Source organism: Nomascus leucogenys, chromosome 24 (genome assembly GCF_006542625.1).
Source record: "Nomascus leucogenys isolate Asia chromosome 24, Asia_NLE_v1, whole genome shotgun sequence".
Classification (NCBI taxonomy): Eukaryota; Metazoa; Chordata; class Mammalia; order Primates; family Hylobatidae; genus Nomascus; species Nomascus leucogenys.
Window position 1 is genome coordinate 28150672 of NC_044404.1, and position 20181 is coordinate 28170852.

General features: G+C 46.8%; 1 protein-coding gene across 4 annotated transcripts in view; it reads left to right on the top strand.

Annotated features, from left to right (window-relative positions):
* Positions 1-9428: 9428 nt before the first annotated feature.
* Positions 9429-20181, top strand: part of PHACTR4 (phosphatase and actin regulator 4) — a 131473-nt gene continuing 120720 nt past the window's right edge. The window contains exon 1 of one of the 4 annotated variants that reach the window (XM_030805271.1): positions 9429-9672. The gene's annotated coding sequence lies outside the window, so the exon portion shown is untranslated. The remainder of the gene's footprint in view (positions 9673-20181) is intronic. The other 3 variants (XM_030805270.1, XR_004028413.1, XM_030805272.1) reach the window with 3 other exon arrangements.

Below are 20181 nucleotides of genomic sequence, written 5' to 3' on the forward strand. Positions count from 1 at the left end.
TTATAAATTCACACTCATCATTTGCATATTATCTTCTGACTGGCCCAATCCATTCTTTGCCAATAAATTTGACTTTTAGTTTCTTAGCTCAGTGAGAACTGCCAGGCTTGAGAGAAGCCTCAGGATTTGAAGCTGCAGTGAAATCATCCAATCCAACAAGCATCATGGTGATTTTATTTATTTATTTATTTATTATTATTATTTATTTCTTTTAGATGCAGGGTCGCACTTTGTCACCCAGGCTGAAGTGCAGTGGTACGATCATAGCTTATGGTAACCTCAAACTCCTGGGCTCAAGCGATTTTCCTGCCTCAGCCTCCTAAATAGCTGAGACTGTAGGCATCCACCACGGCTGGCTCATTTTTATTATTTTAATTTTTATAGAGATGGGAGTCTTGCTGTGTTGCCCAGGCCAGTCTTGAACTCCTGTGCTCAAGAGTGAGCCTTCTGGCCAGGTGCTGTGGCTCACGCCTGTAATCCCAACACTTTGGGAGGCCGAGGTGGGAGGATCACGAGGTTAGGAGATCGAGACCATCCTGGCTAACACGGTGAAACCCAGTCTCTACTAAAAATACAAAAAATTAGCCAGGCGCGGTGGCAGACGCCTGTAGTCCCAGCTACTCAGGAAGCTGAGGCAGAATTGCTTGAACCAGGAGGCAGTGGTTGCAGTGAGCCAAGATCACGCCACTGCACACCAGCCTGGGTGACAGAGCGAGACTCCGTCTCAAACAAAAAAAAGAGTGAGCCTTCTGCCTTAGCCTCCCAAAGTGCTGAGCCAGGCCCATCATGGTGATTTTAAACTGTTCAGTGGAACTGTGTTTTAGTGATCCCCAACCCTTTTTGAGTTTGCATTTTAAAAAATTATTTGGCTGGGTGTAGTGGTTCACGTCTGTAATCCCAGCACTTTGGGAGGTCGAGGCAGGTGGATCACCTGAGGTCAGTAGTTTGAGACCAGCCTGGCCAACATGGTGAAACCTCGTCTCCACTAAAAATACAAAAAATTAGCTGGGCATGGTGGCACGTGCCTGTAATCCTGGCTACTTGGGAGGCTGAGGCATGAGAATCGTTTGAACCCAGGAGGCAGAGGTTGCAGTGAGCTGAGATAGTGCCATTGCACTCCAGCCTGGGGGGATAAGAGTGAAACTCCATCTCAAAAAAAAAAAAAAAAAAATTCAATAGCACTAAAGGGTATACAGTGAAAAGTCAATCTTTCTAGCATACTTACCCCAAATCCCACTATCTTCCTACCCCAGAGGAAAGCTGTGTATTCTTCCAGGTTTAGACTGAATAGAAAAGTATATGCATGGGCAGGTGTGATGGATCACACCTGTAATCCCAGCACTTTGGGAGGACGAGGTGGGAGAATCACTTGAGCTCAGGAGTTCAAGACCAGCCTGGACAACATGGCAAAACTCTGTCTCTACAAAAAACACAAAAAAATTAGCTGTGTATGGTGGTGTGCGCCTGTAGTCCCAGCTAGTTGGGAGGCTGAGGTGAGAGGATCACCTGAGCCTGGGAGGTCAAGGCTGCAGTGAGCCATGATCAGCTGCTGCACTCCAGCCCTGGTGACAGAGTGAGACTCTATCCCAAATAATCCTTAAAAAAATGGCGATCTAAAAATATACACAGCCAGATACGGTGGCTCATGCCTATAATCCCAGTACTTTGGGAGGCCGAGGTGGGTGGATCACCTGAGGTCAGGAGTTCGAGGCCAGCTGGACCAACATGGTGAAACCTCATCTCTACTAAACATACAAAAAATTAGCCGGGCATGGTGGTGGTGCATACCTGTAATCCCAGCTACTTGGGAGGCTGAGGCAGGAGAATCACTTGAACCCAGGAGGTGGAGGTTGCAGTGAGCCGAAATCATGCCACTGCACTCCACCCGGGCAACAACAGCGAAACTCCATCTCAAAAAAATAAAAATAAAAATAAAACTATACACTTCTAGAAGAAAATTTAGGGGGACATTTTTGTGATCTTGGATTAGGCAAAGATTTCTTAGATATGACACCATCCATAAGATTAAAACATGGAAATATTGGACTTCTCAAATATTTTATTTAATTTATTTTTATTTAATTTATTTTTTTTTTGAGATGGAGTTTTGCTCTTGTTGCCCAAGCTGGGGTGCAATGGCTCGATCTCGGCTCACTGCAACCTCCTCCTCCTGGGTTCAAGCAATTTTCCTGCCTTAGCCTCCTGAGTAGCTGGGATTATAGGCTTGTGCCACCGCACCCAGCTAATTTTTTTGTATTTTTTAGTAGGAATGGGGTTTCACCATGTTAGCCAGGCTGGTCTTGAACTCCTGACCTCAGGTGATCTGCCCTCCTCAGCCTCCCAAAGTGTCGGGATTACAGGTGTAAGCCACCATGCTTGGCCTTCAAAAATTTTAAATTCTGCTGTGTGAAAGATTCTGTAAAGAGAATGAAAAGACAAGCCACAGGCTGGGCACGGTGGCTCACGCCTGTAATACCAGCACTTTGGGAGGCCGAGTTGGGTGGATCACGAGGTCAAGGGATCGAGACCATCTGGCCAACATGGTGAAACCCGTCTCTACTAAAAATACAAAAATTAGCTGGGTGTGGTGGCATGCACCTGTAATCCCAGCTTCTCAGGAGGCTAAGGGGCTGAGGCAGGAGAATCGCTTGAACCTGGGAGGCATGGGTTGCAGTGAGCTAAGATCACGCCACTGCCCTCCAGCCTGGCGACAGAGCAAGACTCTGTCTCAAAAAAATAAAAAAAGAAGAAAGAAAGACAAGCCATAGATTGGGAGAGCATATTGTAAATCACATATCTGGTAAGTATCACCGCAAAATCTCCTCTCATCCCCCTTCTAGACACTGCTCTCTCACCCCAAAGGGTAGCTGCTATCCTGGCCTTGAACAGAATATTTTTTCCTGTCTTGTATTTTATCCACATGAAATCAAATGTAGCACTCTGGTCTGGCTTCTTTCACTTAACATTATTTGTGAGAATCATCTATATGGTTGAGTATGGTATGTTATAGGGCACAAAAGGCTTACAGGGCAACATTTTGCAAAGAATTTTGAGCACCACTGAGTTTTCTGTCGAGATGATAGCTAGTCATTATCTTGAAAACTAGGTGATGGACTGGATCTAATGGAGCGCATGGATGAATCTGAGCACTGCAAGGGATGGTCTGGGACATCTTGTACCTTTCCTTCCGTCCTCTCAGCCTTCCCAATGTGCAAAGCTTTTGAAAACAGTTCAGTGAGGGCTTCAATTCTCCTTGTATCTTTCTCTCTGTTCTGGAGCTTTTCCTAAACCATAATGTAGGACACTGGTGAGTGCCCACCCAGAAGTGCAAGGGAAGTTGATGCCTCCTGGAGAAATCCAAACCAATGGAGGATATAAACCAAGGGTTAGATGCTTCTCTGGCAGTCTTTCAGAAGACCATAATGAGAGGCATTACAGAACTCACATGGGGAGTCTCTGAGCCCACTCTGGTTCAGGAGGCTGCCCAATTAAAAAAAAGAAAAAAGAAGAAAAAAAAAAAAGAAAGAAAATTATCAGATGTGCTTGGTAGGATCCAGCCCCAGGTGCCCACAGCAGTGAACACCTTGTTAATACATCCTTGTGCTGGCTTTTTTCCTCTTCCTATTTTATTCTACACTTTTACTTTAAATCCCTGGGATCACCTTCTAAGTAAATTACCTGCAACTAACACCTGTCTTAGGTTCTACTTTCTGGATGGAATCTTTTTTTTTTTTTTTTGAGATGGAGTTTTGCTCTTGTTGCCCAGGCTGGAATGCAATGGCACGAACTTGGCTCACTGCAATCTCCGCCTTCTGGGTTCAAACGATTCTCCTGCCTCAGCCTCCCAAGTAGCTGGGATTACTGGCACCTGCCACCACGCCCAGCTATTTTTTTTTTTGTATTTTTTTAGTAGAGATGGGGTTTCACCATGTTGGCCAGGCTGGTCTCGAACTCCTGACCTCAGGCGATCCACTCGCCTTGGCCTCCCAAAGTGGTGGGATTACAAGTGTGAGCCACTGCGCCCAGCCTCTGGACGGAATCTTAAGATGTATGCAGAATATCTAGCACATGGTAGGTATTCAAGAAAAAATGGCAGTTTTATTATTACTACTATTACTGCTGCTACTGTTCCCACTGTTATTATTACCTAGGATTTCAAGTTGCCATCCATTAGTCCTCTTCCCTGAAACCATGGATGATATTGAAGCTCTACAATAGAGTTTCGTTCGTTTTGTTTTTTGTTTGTTGAGATAGAGTCTCACTCTGTCACCCAGGCTGGAGTGCAGTGGCGTGATCTCGGCTCACTGCAACTTCTGCCTTCCAGGTTCAAGCAATTCTCCTGCCTCAGCCTCTATTCTCTTTTTTTTTTTTTTTTTTTTTTTTTTGAGACAGAATCTCACCGTTGTTGCCCAGGCTGGAGTGCAGTGGCGCGATCTCCGCTCACTGCAACCTCCGCCTCCCGAGTTCAAGTGATTCTCCTGCCTCAGCCTCCTGAGTAGTTGTAATTACAGGTACCTGCCACCACACCCAGCTAATTTTTTTGTAGTTTTAGTAGAGACGGGGTTTCACCATGTTGGCCAGGCTGGCCTCAAACTTCTGACCTCAGGTGATCCACCTGCCTCGGCCTCCCAAAGTGCTGGGATTACAGGCGTGAGCCACTGCACCCAGCCTACAATAGAGTTTCTGTGGCAAAATAATTTTGTTTGTCTGTTTTTCCTGAGGGTACTGGAAAGCCATTGACGAATTTTATTTCTTTTAAACATTTTTTCTACTGCACTATTTTTCAGATTTAGTGAAGTATAATTGATGAGCAATAAAATGAAAATTTTTTTTTTTTTTTGAAACAGGCTCTTGCTCTGTCACACAAGCTGGAGTGTAGTGGCATGATTTTGACTCATTTTGTGATACACTACCTTGTTTTAACCTGAGTGACTCTCTCCTGGCAGAAAGAGAGCCGGGCAGACTCCATTTTAGTTTCTTGTAACACCTTTCACCTCTCTCCAGGCATAGCTAGTGTAAATCTGACTCAAGGCACATCCAGGAATGCACCTGTTGATAAGATGTTGAGGCGAGCTGCAGCAGCAGCTCCTGGGGGCGCGTGCGGTGGATGGCACCCAAAACCCCTGCATTTATCTCTTTGTGATAGCTTAAGCCCCTGCACCTGGAACTGTTTGTTTTTTTGTAACTGCATTTGTAACCAATTGATTTTTTAACCTTTTGCCGGTTCTGTTCTGTAAAAATTGCTTCAGCTAAAAGCCCCCCTCCCCTATTTAGACCATGGTATAATAACTAACCGAGCCCCTTCCTTGGGGCTGAGAGAATTTGGGGCATTAGCTGCCTCTCGGTCGCCGGCTAATAAAGGACTCTTTAATTTGTCTCAATGTGTGGCATTTCTGTATAACTCGCTTGGTTACAACAATTTCAACCTCCACCTCCCAGGCTCAAGCCATCCTCACAACTAAGTCTCCCAAGTAACTGGGACTACAGGTGCCCATCACCATACCTGACTAATTTTTGTATTTTTTTTGTAGAGACAGGGTTTCGCCATGTTGTCCAGGTTGGTCTTGAACTAGTGAGCTCAAGCAATCTGCCTGCCTTAACCTCCCAAAGTGCTGGGATTACAAGCATGAGCCACTGCGCCCAGCCTTGGTGAGTTTTGATATAGTTATACACCCTTAAAACCATAACCATACACCCTTGAAAGCACAACCACAATCAGGATATTAAAAAAAACCTGCCAAACCAGTTTCCAAAGCAGTTTTATCACCTTAAAATGGTACCATCAGTGTATGAGAATTTTTGTTGCTCTACATTCATGCTAATATTTGGTATTGCCAGTCCTTTTAGCCATTCTGGTGGGTGTGTAGTGTAATCTCATTGTGTTTCCTTTTTTTCCCCCTAAAGTGTTTCATGTTATTTGCCATCCATTTAGTTTCTCTTCTTTGGTAAATTGTCTGTGCTAATCGTTTTTCAAATTGGGTTGTCTTCTTGTTGAGTTGAAATAACTCTGTATATTTCCAGGTAATGGTTGTATGTTTTGCAGCAATTTTACTCTGATCTGTGGCTTGTCTTCATTTTCTCTCTCTTTCTCTTTCTTTTCTTTTCTATTTTTTTTTTTTTCCGATGGAGTTTTGCTCGTTGCCCAGGCTGGAGTGCAATGGTGTAATCTCTGCTCACTGCAACCTCCGCCTCCTGGGTTCAAGCAATTCTCCTCCCTCAGCCTCCCAAGTAGCTGGGATTACAGGCATGCACCACCACACCCGGCTAATTTTTTTGTATTTTTAGTAGAGACGGGGTTTCACCATGTTGGCCAGGCTGGTCTTGAACTCCTGACCTCAGGTGATCCACTCACCTCAGCCTCTGAAAGTGTGGGGATTACATGGGTGAGTCACTGCGCCTGGCCAGCTTATCTTTATTTTATTTTTTTAATTTTTATTATTTATTTTTGAGACGGAGTCTTGCTCTGTATTTTTATTATTATTATTATTTTTGAGACAGAGTTTTGCTCTGTCGCTCAGGCTGGAGTGCAGTGGCATGGTCTCAGTTCACTGCAAGCTCCGCCTCCCAGGTTCACACCATCCTCCTGCCTCAGCCTCACGAGTAGCTGGGACCACAGGTGCCCACCACCACACCTGGCTAATTTTTTGTATTTTTAGTAGAGACGGGGTTTCACTGTGTTAGCCAGGATGGTCTCGATCTCCTGACTTCGTGATCCGCCCACCTCGGACTCCTAAAGTGCTGGGATTACAGGCGTGAGCCACCGGGCCCGGCTTTATCTTTATTTTCATAACAGTCTTGAGTAAAGTTTGAAATTTGATGATATACAATTTATTCAATTTTTTTCTTTTGTTTTCTTTTCTTTTTTTTTTTTTTTTGAAATGGAGTCTCGCTCTGTTGCCCAGGCTGGAGTGCAGTGGCACTATCTTGGCTCACTGCAAGCTCCGCCTCCCGCGTTCACGCCATTCTCCTGCCCCAGCCTCCCGAGTAGCTGGGACTACAGGTGCATGCCACCATGCCTGGCTAATTTTTTGTATTTTCAGTAGAGATAGGGTTTCACCGTGTTAGCCAGGATGGTCTCAATCTCCTGACCTCGTGATCCACCTGCCTCGGCCTCCCAAAGTGCTGGGATTACAGGCGTGAGCCACTGTGCCCGGCAATTTTTTTCTTTTTAAAATTTATTTTTATATACTTTAGAGATGGAGTCTCACTGTGTTGCTCAGGCTGGTCTTGAACCCATGGTCTCAACCAGTCCTCCAGCCTTGGCCTTCCAGAGTGCTGGGATTACAGGAATGAGTTATCATGTGTAGCCTATTAATTGAAAATATATGTTTTTTAATTTTATTTTTGAGACTGAGTTTCCCTCTTGTAACCCAGGCTGGAGTGCAATGATGCGATCTCGGCTCACTGAAACCTCTGCCTCCCAGGTTCATGCCATTCTCCTGCCTCAGCCTCCCGAGTAGCTGGGACTACAGGTGCATGCCACCACGCCTGGCTAATTTTTTGTATTTTCAGTAGAGATAGGGTTTCATCGTGTCAGCCAGGATGGTCTCAATCTCCTGACCTCGTGATCCACCTGCCTCGGCCTCCCAAAGTGCTGGGATTACAGGCGTGAGCCACCGCGCCTGGCAATTCTGCCTCACCCTCCTGAGTAGCTGGGATTACAGGCGTGGGCCATCACGCCCAATAATTTTTTTTTTTTTTTTTTTTTTTGAGACAGAATCTCGCTCTGTTGCCCAGGCTGGAGTGCAGTGGCGCGATCTTGCATAACTGTAACCTCTGCCTCCCGGGTTCATGCCATTCTCCTACCTCAGCCTCTTGAGTAGCTGGGACCACAGGTGCCCTCTACCACGCCCAGCTAATTTTTTGTATTTTTAGTAGAGACAGGATTTCACTGTGTTAGCCAGGATGGTCTCGATCTCCTGACCTCGTGATCTGCGCACCTCAGCCTCCCAAAGTGCTGGGATTACAAGCGTGAGCCACCGTGCCTGGCCAATTTTTGTATTTTTAGTAGAAATATGGTTTCACCATGTTGGAGAGGCTGGTCTCGAACTCCTGACCTCAGGTGATCTACCAGCCTCAACCTCCCAAAGTGCTGGGATTACAGGCACGAGCCACCGCGCCAGGCCAATAAATATATTTTAAAAAAATTTTTGAGACAAGGTCTCCCTCTGTCGTCCAGGCTGGAGTGTAGCAGCACCATCACAGCTCATTGCAGTCTGGACCTCCCCAGCTCAAACAAGCCTCCTATTTCAGCCTCCTGAGTACCTGGGACTACAGGCACGTTCCACCATGCCCAGCTAATTTTTAAAATTGTTTTTGTAGAGATGGGGTCTCACTCTGTTGCCCAGGCTGGCAGGCTGGTCTCAAACTCCAGGGCTCAAGAGATCCTCCCGCCTTGGCCTCCCAAAGTGTTGGGATGAGAGGTGTGAGCCACTGCACCCAGCCAATTTTTTTTTCTTCTTTTTCTATTGAGACAGGGTCTTGCTCTGTTGCCCAGGCTGGAGTGCACTGGTGCGATCTCGACCTCCCAGGCTCAAGTGATCATCTTACCTCAGCCTCCCACGTAGCTGGGACTACAGGAGCTTACCACTAGACCCCGGATAATTTATTTGTTTGTTTGTTTGTTTTGCGACAGTCTTGCTCTGTCGCCCAGGCTTGACTGCAATGGCACGATCTCGGCTCACTGCAACCTCCGCCTCCTGGGTTCAAGCGATTCTCCTGCCTCAGCTTCCTGAGTAGCTGGGATTACAGGCATGTGCGCCACCGCGCCTGGCCAATTTTTGTAATTTTATGGATTGTGCATTTGAAAAGTCACATCGATTTTTCTCCTGGAATGTCCTCTAGATGTGCCGTAGCTTCAAGTTTTTCATGTAGGTCTAACTTAGGTTGTGTGATACAATGGGTTTGCATTTAGAAGGGTCCTCTGGCAGCAGCAAGGAAGGTTTTCAGAGGGTGATAGCCTAGGGGACTGAAACTACAGAGACGTGGAGAGAAGTGATGGTGGCTTTCACTAGGTGATAGTAGTGAAGGATATCGAAATGAATTAAAACACTGGGGATGTAGAATGGACTTAATGGCTCGAGGGAAGTGTCCAGAATAATTCCTGGGTTTCTTACGCACAACACTGAGGGTAGATAACTTGCTTGTACGTTTTTTTGCACTTCAAATTGGTCCTCAATAAATAGTTTTTCCTTTGGGAAGGTTATGATTGAAATTTGGCCAGTCAGGGATACAGTTTTCTCAAACAACACTCTTTTATCAGTTCCCTTTTTGGGTACTGCCTGGAGCCCCGTATTGAACCCTGTCCTCCCAAGCCTAAAGACCTTTGCCTCCCACAGTACCAGGAAGGGTGCCCAACTTCTTTTACACACAAGGTGCGCGCAGCGGCCAGCGCATGCCCAGAGAGGCCGTAAGGAGGACGACCGCCCGGAGAGAAACGACGCACGCTTCCCGCCATTTTGTTCAGCTCGCCGCGCAACCGGCCCCTGCTGGGGACTACAAGTCCCGTGAGCCTCCGCGGCGGCACGTCCTACTCCACAGTATCCAGCCCGCTCCCTTTTTCCCCCTCCCCCGGGGCCGAGGGCTCCGGCAGCTGCCTGGCGGCCAACGGGCCAGGTAGGATTTCCGGGAGAGGCTGCTGTGGAGGCTGAGGAGGCGGCGGCGGAGACCTGGGTGAGTTCAGCGAGCAAGGGAAAGTGAGCAGGACGCGCTCAGGATCAGGCTGCGGGCTCCTCTCGGGCTGCGACCCCGTTCTTGGCCCTGCTAGAGGGTCCCGGTCCGGGCGGAAGGTAACGGCCCGGGTCGCCGTCGCTTCGGGCCAGGGCGGGGCGGGGCCGCCGCCTCCCTCCTCGGCCCTCCCACAACGGTCCAGCCCAGGCTTCTCCGCCTGAGGCAGGGCCCGCGCAGGCTCGCCCTCTCCGCCCCCCGAGACTTGGCTGGGCCCTTTTGTCTGGGCTGCGTTGCGCCCCCTTTGTGCCCGTGCATGGAGTCTCCGCCACAGGGGAGCCTGTTCCGCCGGTCCCCAACGGCGACGGCTCCCTGGGGATCCGGTTACAGTAACCGGATCGGGTCAAAGTACATTTTTCAAAACCGTCCTGCCGCAGACCTCTGCACCCCGGCCGGGCAGAACTGGGGCTTCGGAGCCAGGCGGAGTTTCTGTAAAAACCTGGAGGTTATTATTTAACTTTTAAACATCAGCCCGGGCGGCTTCAGGGCACGAAACTCCAGACGTTTTTCTTGGTGGAGAGATAAATTTAAGGAAAAGAAGCGACCCCTCTCTCCCACTCTCTACACCCCGGCTCCGGGAAACCGGGAACGCATCGAATTTGCTGCGATGTCTGTGCAGCTCACATCTGTGATCGGTGGACCAAAGAACCAGTGGTGAATGGTAGATTGGCAGTTCACGCACCTCCCAAATCTCGGAGGAGAGTGACTTACAGGGCATCACTGATTGCTTGCAAAAAAAAAAAACCTCCAGTGCTTCATTCGGACACTCAGCTCCTCGCTCCCTCCAACCTCTTCCTTTTCTTTTTCTTTTTAAAACAAAAAGTGGAAGGAAAAAGTCCTTCAGTGGAAGAATTTGCTTTATAGAGGAACCAGAAACCCAGTGGCTTCTAGAAGTCACTTACTTTTTCGCTAAATTAATGAATTTCGGGCATGGTGGCGCGCGCCTGTAATGCCAACTATTCTGGAGGCTGAAGCAGAAGAATCGCTTGAGGCCAGAAGTTCGCGACCAGCCTGGGCAACACAGCAAGACCCCATCTAAAAAAAAAAAAAAAAAGGAATGAAGCCAGTTTAGGAATGAAGCCAGTTTAGGGGATGAGGTGTGGTAGATTCTTACCGGAAACCGCGGAATTGGGTGGATTGTGGATTTGATTAAATTTGGCTAGATAGTGGTAACTGTGTATGTCCTGCTGTTGGAAGACTGCATTGCTAGAATCAGCTTAAGGTAAAATTTGTTTGTTTCATTTAAGAGACAAGAGTCTTGCTTGGTTGCCGAAGCTTGAGTACAGTGGAGAGCTCCTAGGTCACTGCAGCCTCGAACTTCTTGGCTTAAGCCATCCTCCCACCGGAGGCTCCCAGATGCCTGGGACTAGAGGCATGAGCCACTGTGCCCGACTATTTAATTTAATTTAATTTATTTTTATTTATTTATTTATTTTGAGACAGAGTCTCACTCTGTTACCCAGGCTGGAATGCAATGGCACGATCTTGGCTCACTGCAACCTCTACTTCCCAGGTTGAAGCAAGTCTCCTGCCTCAGCCTCCTGAGTAGCTGGGATTACAGGTGTGTGCCACCATGCCCAGCTAATTTTTGTATTTTTAGTAGAGACGGGGTTTCACCATGTTAGCCAGGCTGGCCTTGAACTCCCGACCTCAGGTGAACCACCCGCCTCGGTCTCCCAAAGTGCTGGGATTACAAGCGTGAGCCACCGTGCCTGGCCAATTTTTATGTATTTATTTTTTGAAATAGGGTCTTGCTGGGTTTCCCAGGCTGGAGTGCAGTGAGTTGAGCACTGCTCACTGCAGCCTGGACCTCCTCCTGGGCTCAAGTCTCAGCCTTCAGAGTAGCTGGGACAACAGACACAGGCCACCAGCCCAGCTAATTAAAACAAATTTAAAAAAAAATTTTGTAGGGATTGGGGTCCCACTCTGTTGCCCAGGCTGGTCTTGGACTCCTGGGCTCAAGTGATCCTCCCTCCCAAAGTACTGGTATTAAACGTTAAGATAAAGAATTCTATTTTTGTTTTTTGAGATGGAGTCTTGCCTTGTTGCTCAGGCTGTGCAGTGGCGTGATCTTGGCTCACTGCAACCTCTGCCTCCTGGTTTGAAGCGATTCTCCTGCCTCAGCCTCCCGAGTAGCTGGGATTACAGGCATGTGCCACCACGCCTGGCTAATTTTTTTTTTTTTTTTAGTAGAGATGGTGTTTCACCATGTTGGCGAGGCCGGTCTGGAACTCCTGACCTCAAGTGATTTACCTGCCTCCGCCTCCCAAAGTGCTGGGATTACAGGTGTGAGCCACCGTGCCTGGCCAATAAAAAATTCTAAAGAAGGTCATTGCAACTAACCCTTTTGAAAAATAGATTAATTCATATTTCAGGTGTCTGGGATGAGGACAGCCAGGAGGACCCGTTTGCATGAATCAGGGAAGGTTATTGACGTTAGATAGGTTAATTCCTACCCTAGCCGAGTAGGCAAAATAAAGCCCTTCACGCTGTATTACTTTGTTTGATATCTCATAATGGAAATGACGTACTCTTGAGAATCCTAGATTGTATTAGTAATACTGTATAGGGATGGTAGATCCTTAATGCAGTTCTTCAGTTTTTAATCCAGCAGTGAGTGAGGGTCTTTCGTGTTTTCCTGGCTATGGTTTGAAGAAGCAACCACAGAATTGCTCTAGTTTTAATAATAAACTGGCTGGGCGCGGTGGCTCACACCTGTAATCCCAGCACTTTGGGAGGCCGAGGCTGGCGGATCACCTGAGGTCAGGAGTTCGAGATCAGCCTGGCCAACATGGTAAAACCCCGTCTCTACTAAAAATATAAAAATTAGCCAGGTGTGGTGGTGGGCATCTGTAATCCCAGCTACTTGGGAGGCTGAGGCAGGAGAATCACTTGAACCTGGGAGATGGAGGTTGCAGTGAGCTGAGATTGCACCACTGCACTCCAGCCTGGGCGACAGAGCGAGACTCAGTCTCAAAAAAAAAGAAAGAAAAGAAAAATAAACTAAAAAACAGCAGTTGCTATTGACTGTTGCTTAATTGTACAAACATGACAATTTTCTCAATATTATTTATTTTTATGATTATGATTATTATTTTTTTTTTGAGACAAGGTCTTGTTCTGTCCCCCAGGCTGGAGTACAATGCTATGATCATGGCCCACTGTAGCCTCAACCTCCTGGGCTCAAGTGATCCTCCCACTTCAGCCTTCTGAGTAGCTGGGACTACAGGTGCACACTACCACACTTGGCTAATTTTTTAATTTTTTTGTGGACACGAGGTCTCCCTATGTTGCCCAGGCTGGTCTTGAACTCCTGGACTCAAGCAGTCCTCCTACCTTAGCCTCCGAGAGTGCTGGGATTATAGGTGTGAGCCACTGTGTCTGGCTATATATTTATTTATTTATTTTGTTTGTTTTAAACATAATTTTTTTTTTTTTTTGAGACGGAGTTTCACTCTTTTTGCCCAGGCTGAAGTGCAATGGCACGATCTTGGCTCACTGCAACCTCCACCTCCCGGGTTTAAGTGATTCTTCTGCCTCAGCCGCCTGAGTAGCTGGGATTACAGGCAGGTGCCAACACGCCTGGCTAATTTTGTATTTTTAGTACAGACGGGGATTCACCATGTGGGCCAGGCTGGTCTTGAACTCCTGACCTCAGATGATCCGCCCACCTCGGCCTCCCAAAGTTCTGGGATTACAGGCATCAGCCATCGCACCTGGCTCATAATTTATTTTATAATTTTTATAGAGACGAGTCTCGCCATGTTGCCCAGCCTGGTCTCAAATTCCTTGGCTCAGGCAATCCTCTCACCTCAGCCTCCCAAAGTGCTGGGATTACAGGCATGAGTCACCATGCCCAGCCTCCCAGTATCATTTTTTAAACAAATTAATACACATTGTGTCATTTAATCCTCATTACAGTTCTGTGAGATGGTTGTTACTCTCATTTTACAGCTGATAAAGCCTAGCCTCTAAAATGTTGAAGTGACTTGCCCAAGGTTATAGTTAACCCAGGTAGGAAATATCAGAGTAAACCATACTTCAAGTCTAGTCCTCTTTCAGTTACCTCACACTTATTACAGCTACTAATCTTACCAGCACCAACAGCTTTAATTTGCTAAAATCTAAATATTGGAGAAAATGGAAAATATTTTCCAATTAAGGCAGATTGATTTACAAGGAACTGGGATTTCTGGAACCATAAACAATGAGTCTTTCTCTTAAATTATATTGAACATTGGTCCCATTACTTTGTCTTCTGATATGCTGTGATTACCTTGTGGCTAGGCAGAATGGCAGTTTTATGCAATGCTCAAAAAGTGGTGAGTTACTCAGTTTTCATTTCCCCTAATCTTTGCTATAAGGTTTATTAAATATGTTGGCGAACATAAATACAATAGCTTTGGCTGCTGAAACTAACGTTGAAGGCAGAACTGAAATTAAGATACTGTACTTTTTTAGTCAGACCATCGGGACTCAAGAGAATGCTTTCTCTAGTTTCTGCTTTTAATAAAAACTTTTAATCAGTTTCAAACCTGCAGTTAAGTCTTGGATTTATGTTAGTACATGCCATGAATGTGACATCAGAAACAGAAACCTACTTCACCTCCCTTACTTATTAGGTAAAATGCATAACATGCCAATGGAATTGAGTCAATACAATTATGTAGTCTAGCCTTTCTAACTGGTAGTAGCCTGTTTGAAATCTTTTATTATTGCATTATAATGGGAAAGAACTTTTTTCCTTGTGCTTTTGCTGTTGGTTTACTTCATTACCAAAACCGTCTGTTCATTCAGTCTACAAATACGGAAAGTCTGTTATATTCTAGGCACTGTTGTAGACATTGAGGGCAAAACAGTGAAAACAAGTATTTTCCCTCTTGGGCTTTACCTACCGATTAGAGCTGGCTGGGAAGAGGAAGGAGTCTGACAGTAAATAAGCACTAAATAAATAAAATTCCCTCATATAACTGCAACCTTGAGCAACTCAACCTCTTTGAGCTTTAGTTTTCTCATCTTTAACATGGATGTAATTGATTCCTGCTCTTTCTATCTTGTGGATTGTTTCTAAGAGGGGGTAGAATAAGTATTTGGATACATTATTTGCTTCAAATTCCTGTAGCAAGTTATTTTTACTACTATTAGAAGAAGAGGCCCAGCACAGTGGCTCACGCCTGTGATTCCAGCACTCTGGGAGGCCAAGGCAAGCAGATCACTTGAGGCCAGGAGTTCGAGACGAGCCTGGCCAACATGGCAAAACCCCATCTCTACTAAAAATAATTAGCTGGGGGTGGTGGCCCATGCCTGTAGTCCCAGTTACTTGGGAGGCTGAGGCATGAGACTTGCTTGATCCCAGGAGGCAGAGGTTGCAGTGAGCAGAGATTGTGCCACGGCACTTCAGCCTGGGTGACAGAGCAAGATTCCATCCTCCCACCACTCCTGCCCGCCCCCACCCCCCCCCAAAAAAAAAAAAAAACTAAAGAAAAGAAAACAAGGAGCACTGGAAGAAGATTATTTATAAAGAAAGAGAGAGGCTGGGCCCGGCGGCTCATGCCTGTAATCCCAGTGCTTCGGGAGGCTAAGGCAGGAGGATCACTTTATGTTTCTCCCAGGAGTTTGAGACCAGCCTGGGCAATATAGCAAGACTTGTCTCTACAAAAAAAAAAAAAATTAAAAATCAGCCAGGCATGGTTGTGGACATCTGTAGTCCCAGTTGCTCAGGAGGCTGAGGTAGGAGGATCACTTGAGCCCCACGGTTTGAGGCTGCAGTGAGCTATGATTGTGCCACCACATTACAGCCTGGGTGACAGAGCTGGAGACCTTGTTTCAAAAAATAAATAAATAAGTAAAATAGGAAAGAGAGAAGGGAATGGATGGATTCTTTATTCTGAGGCAGCTCTAAAGTCCTGTTGTAAAACTTTCATAGTCGGCTGGGTGCGGTGGCTCACGCCTCTAATCCCAGGACTGTGGGAGGCCGAGGCAGGTGGATCACCTGAGGTCCGGAGTTGGAGACCAGCCTGACCAACATGGAGGAAACCCTGTCTCTACTAAAAATACAAAATTAGCCGGGCATGGTGGTACACGCCTGTAATCCCAGCTACTTGGGAGGCTGAGGCAGGAGAATGGCTTGAACTCGGGAGGCGGAGGTTGCTTCGAGCTGAGATCACGCCATTGCACTCCAGCCTGGGCAACAGGAGCGAAACTCCATCTCCAAACAAACAAACAAAAAACTTTCATAGTCATGTCTTCACAGGGGCTACCATAACCAAATTATGTAGACCTTTTTCTTTTTTCTTCTTTTTCTTTTTTTTCACTGCTGTGGTCCCAGCTACTTGGGAGGCTGAGGCACAAAAATCACTTGAACCTAGGAAGTGGAGGTTGCAATGAGCCAAGATTGTGCCACTGGACTCCAGCCTGGGTGACAGAGTGAGACCTTGTCTCAAAAAAAAAAAATTGAGACAGAGTCTCACTCTGTCACCCAGGCTGGAGTCCAGTGGCATGATCAGGGCTCACTGCAGCCTTGACCTCTCCCAGGCTCAAGCACTCCTCGCACCTCAGCCCCCTGAGTAGCTGGGACTACAGGCGTGCACCACCATGCCTGGCTAATTTTTTCTTTTTTCTTTTTCTTTTAGTAGAGACAAGGTCTCATTATGTTGCCCAGACCAGTCTTGAACTTCTGAGCTGAAGCGATCCACCCGCCTTGGCCTCCCAAAGTGCTGGGATTACAGGCGTGAGCCACTGCACTGGGCCTATGTAGACCTTTTAATTTTTTTTTTTTGAAACAGAGTCTTGCTGTGTCGCCCAGGCTGGAGTGCAGTGGCGCGATCTCGGCTCACTGCAAGCTCCCCCTCCCGGGTTCATGCCATTCTCCTACCTCAGCCTCCCGAGTAGCTGGGACTACAGGCGCCCACCACCATGCCTGGCTAATTTTTTTGTATTTTTAGTAGAGACGGGGTTTCACCGTGTTAGCCAGGATGGTCTCGATCTCCTGACCTCGTGATCCACCCGTCTCAGCCTCCCAAAGTGCTGGGATTACAGGTGTGAGCCACCGCACCCAGCCTTAATTTTTTTTTGAAATGGAGTTTCGCTCTTGTCACTCAGGCTGGAGTGACAGTGTGATCTCAGCTTACTGCAACCTCCGCCTCCCGGGTTCAAGCGATTCTCCAGCCTCAGCCTTCCAAGTAGCTGGGATTACAGGCCCTCACCACCACGCCTGGCTAAATTTTGAGTTTTTAGTACAGACAGGGTTTCGCCATGTTGGCCAGGCTGGTCCTGAGGTCCTGAACTCCGGACCTCAGGTGATCCACCCACCTTGGCCTCCCAAAGTGGTAGGATTGCAGGCGTGAGCCTCTGCGCCCAGCCTCTTTTTTTTTTTTTTGTAGACAGGAGTCCCACTCTGTCACCCAGGCTGGTGTGCAGTGGTGTGATCTCGGCACACTGCAACCTCCACCTCCTGGGTTCAAGCGATTCTCCTGCCTCAGCCTCCTGAGTAGTTGGGATTACAGGCGTGCACCACTATGCCCTGCTAATTTTTTGTATTTTTAGTAGAGATGGGGTTTCACAATGTTGGCTAGGCTGGTTTTGAACTCCTGACCTCAAGTGATCAGCCCGCCTCAGCCTCCCAAAGTGCCAGGAACACAGGCATGAGCCACCACACCCAGCCCATCAAAGTGTTTTAAAATGATCTGTAGGCCAGGCGTGGTGGCTCCGGCCTGTAATCCTAGGATCATGAGGCCACAAGGTGGAGTTCAAGACTAGCCTGGCCAACATGGCAGAACCCTGTCTCTACAAAAAATACAAAAAAGTTAGCTCGGCATGTGGCACACTTCCATAGTCTCAGCTACTCTGGAGGCTGAGGTGGGAGGATTGCCTGAGCCTGGAAGGTTGAGGCTGCAGTGAGCCATAATAGCGCCACTGCACTCCAGCCCAGGTAGACAGAGTGAAAGACCATCTCAAAAAAAAAAAAAAAAAGAAAATTGCTTACTATCTTGATGGTGGGTGAGAGGGTTTAGAGAAGGTATTTATGTACTTGTTAAAAATTTTTGGCCAGACACGGTGGCTCAGGCCTGTAATCCCAGCGCTTTGGGAGGCCGAGGCGGGCAGATCACAAGGTCAGGAAATCGAGACCATCCTGGCTAACACGGTGAAACCCCGTCTCTACTAAAAATACAAAAAATTATCCGGGCGTGGTGGTGGGCGCCTGTAGTCCCAGCTACTTGGGAGGCTGAGGCAGGAGAATGGCATGAACCTGGGAGGCGCGGCTTGCAGTGAGCCAAGATCGTGCCACTGCCCTCCAGCCTGGGTAACAGAGCGAGACTCCGTCTCAAAAAAAAAAAAAAAAAATACAAAAAGTTAGCCAGGCGTGGTGGTGGGTGCCTGTAGTCCCAGCTGGTCGGGAAGCTGAGGCAGGAGAACAGCATGAACCCGGGAGGCAGAGCTTGCAGTGAGCCGAGATGGCACCACTGCACTCCAGCCTGGGCAACAGAGCGAAGACTCCGTCTCAAAAAAATAAAATAAAATAAAATAAAATAAAAATTTGGCCAGGCACAGTGGCTCACACCTGTATTCCCAGCACTTTGGGAGGCTGAGGCGGGTGGATCACCTGAGGTCAGGAGTTCGTGACCAGCCTGGCTAACGTGGTGAAACCCCGTCTCTACTAAAAAAAAAAAAAAAAAAAATTAGCTGCGTGTGGTGGCAAGTGCCTGTAGTCTCAGCTACTCAGGAGGCTGAGGCAGGAGAATCCCTGAACCCAGGAGGCGGAGGTTGCAATGAGCCAAGATCACACCATTGCACTCCAGCCTGGGTGACAGAGTGAGACTTCATCTCAAAAAATATATATATATCTTTAACCATTTTTTTGTTTTTCTTTCTTTCTTTCTCCCCCCAGCCCCCCCCTTTTTTTAACAACCCAAAGGCACAAGGGGAAAAAATAGAGGAAGTATTTAGAATGTTTTGTTTTGTTTTGATTTTAAGGATGGGAGAGGTTTGACATGTTTGAAGGGAAAGGGAAAGCAGCCAGCAGAGAGGCAGCTATTGGAGATCTGCACAGAAAAAATGTAGATAATGAAGAAGCCTTAGGAGGAAATAGAATGAAAAGCTCATGAAACAGTAAGCTTCGAAGAGGAACATGAAGAAATAAAGGGTGAGAGAAGATATATTTGGAAGTGGTGGACATGGAAGGTGAACTAAGAGTAGTTGTTAACCAGTTGATTACCCAGGCACTGATCTAGGTTTATTTATTTTTATTTTTATGTATGTATGTATTTATTTTTTTAAGACAGAGTCTTGCTCTGTTGCCCAAGCTGGAGTACAGTGGCACAGTCATGGCTCACTGCAGCCTCAACACCCCCCGCCCCGGGCTCAAGCAATCTTCCCATCTCAGCCTGCTGAGTAACTGGGACTATAGGCATACCGCCATGCCTGGCTAATTTTTGTGTTTTTTGTAGAGATGGGATTTCGCCACATGGTCTTGAACGCCTAGGCTTAAGCGATCTTCCTGCCTGGGACTCCCAAAGTGCTTGAATTACACACATGAACCACCATGGCCAGCCTATAATTTCTTTCTTTCTTTTTTTTTTTTTGAAACGGAGTCTCAGTCTGTCACCCAGGCTGGAGTGCAGTGGTGCAACCACAGCTCACTGCATCCTCTACCTCCCCAGGCTCAGGTAGGTGATCCTTCCACCTCAGCCTCCTGGGTAGCTGGGACTATAGGTGCGGGCCACCACGCCAGGCTTATTTTTAAAAATTTTTGTAGAGATGGGATTTCGCCATGTTGCCTAGGCTGGTCTTGAACTCCTGGTCTCAAGTGATCCATCCACCTTGGCCTCCCAGAGTGCTAGGATTACAGGTGTGAGCCCCTGTGGCTGGCCCTGGCCTATAATTTCTTATATTCCATAATTGTAAAATTATTTGTCCGTAAGTGGAGTAAATGTTATATTCTCAACTTGTGTTTCTATTATCAACTTTTTTTTAACTTTTGGACAAACTAATTTAGATGTGTGGGATAAAAATGTTATTCTGTGTTTTTTTAAATTTAACTTTTATGTTCAGAGATATATGTGCCAGGCTTGGTATATAGGTAAACTTGTATCATGGAGGTTTGTTGTGCAGATTATTTTGTCACCCAGATATTAAGCCTAGTGCCCATTAGTTATTTTTCCAGATCCTCTCTCTGCTCTCATCCTCCACTCTCTGATAGGCACCAGTGAGTGTTTTTCCCGTCTGTGTCCATGTGTTCTCATCATGCGCTATTTGGAACACGTGATACTTGTTTTTCTGTTTCTGCATTAGTTTGCTAAAGATAATGGCTTCCAGCTCCACCCATGTTCCTGCAAAGGACATGATCTTGTTGTTCTTTATGGCGGCATAGTATTGCATGGTGTATATGTACCACCTTTTCTTTATCTAGTCTACTTTTGATGGACATTTAGGTTGATTCCGTGTCTTTGCTGTCGT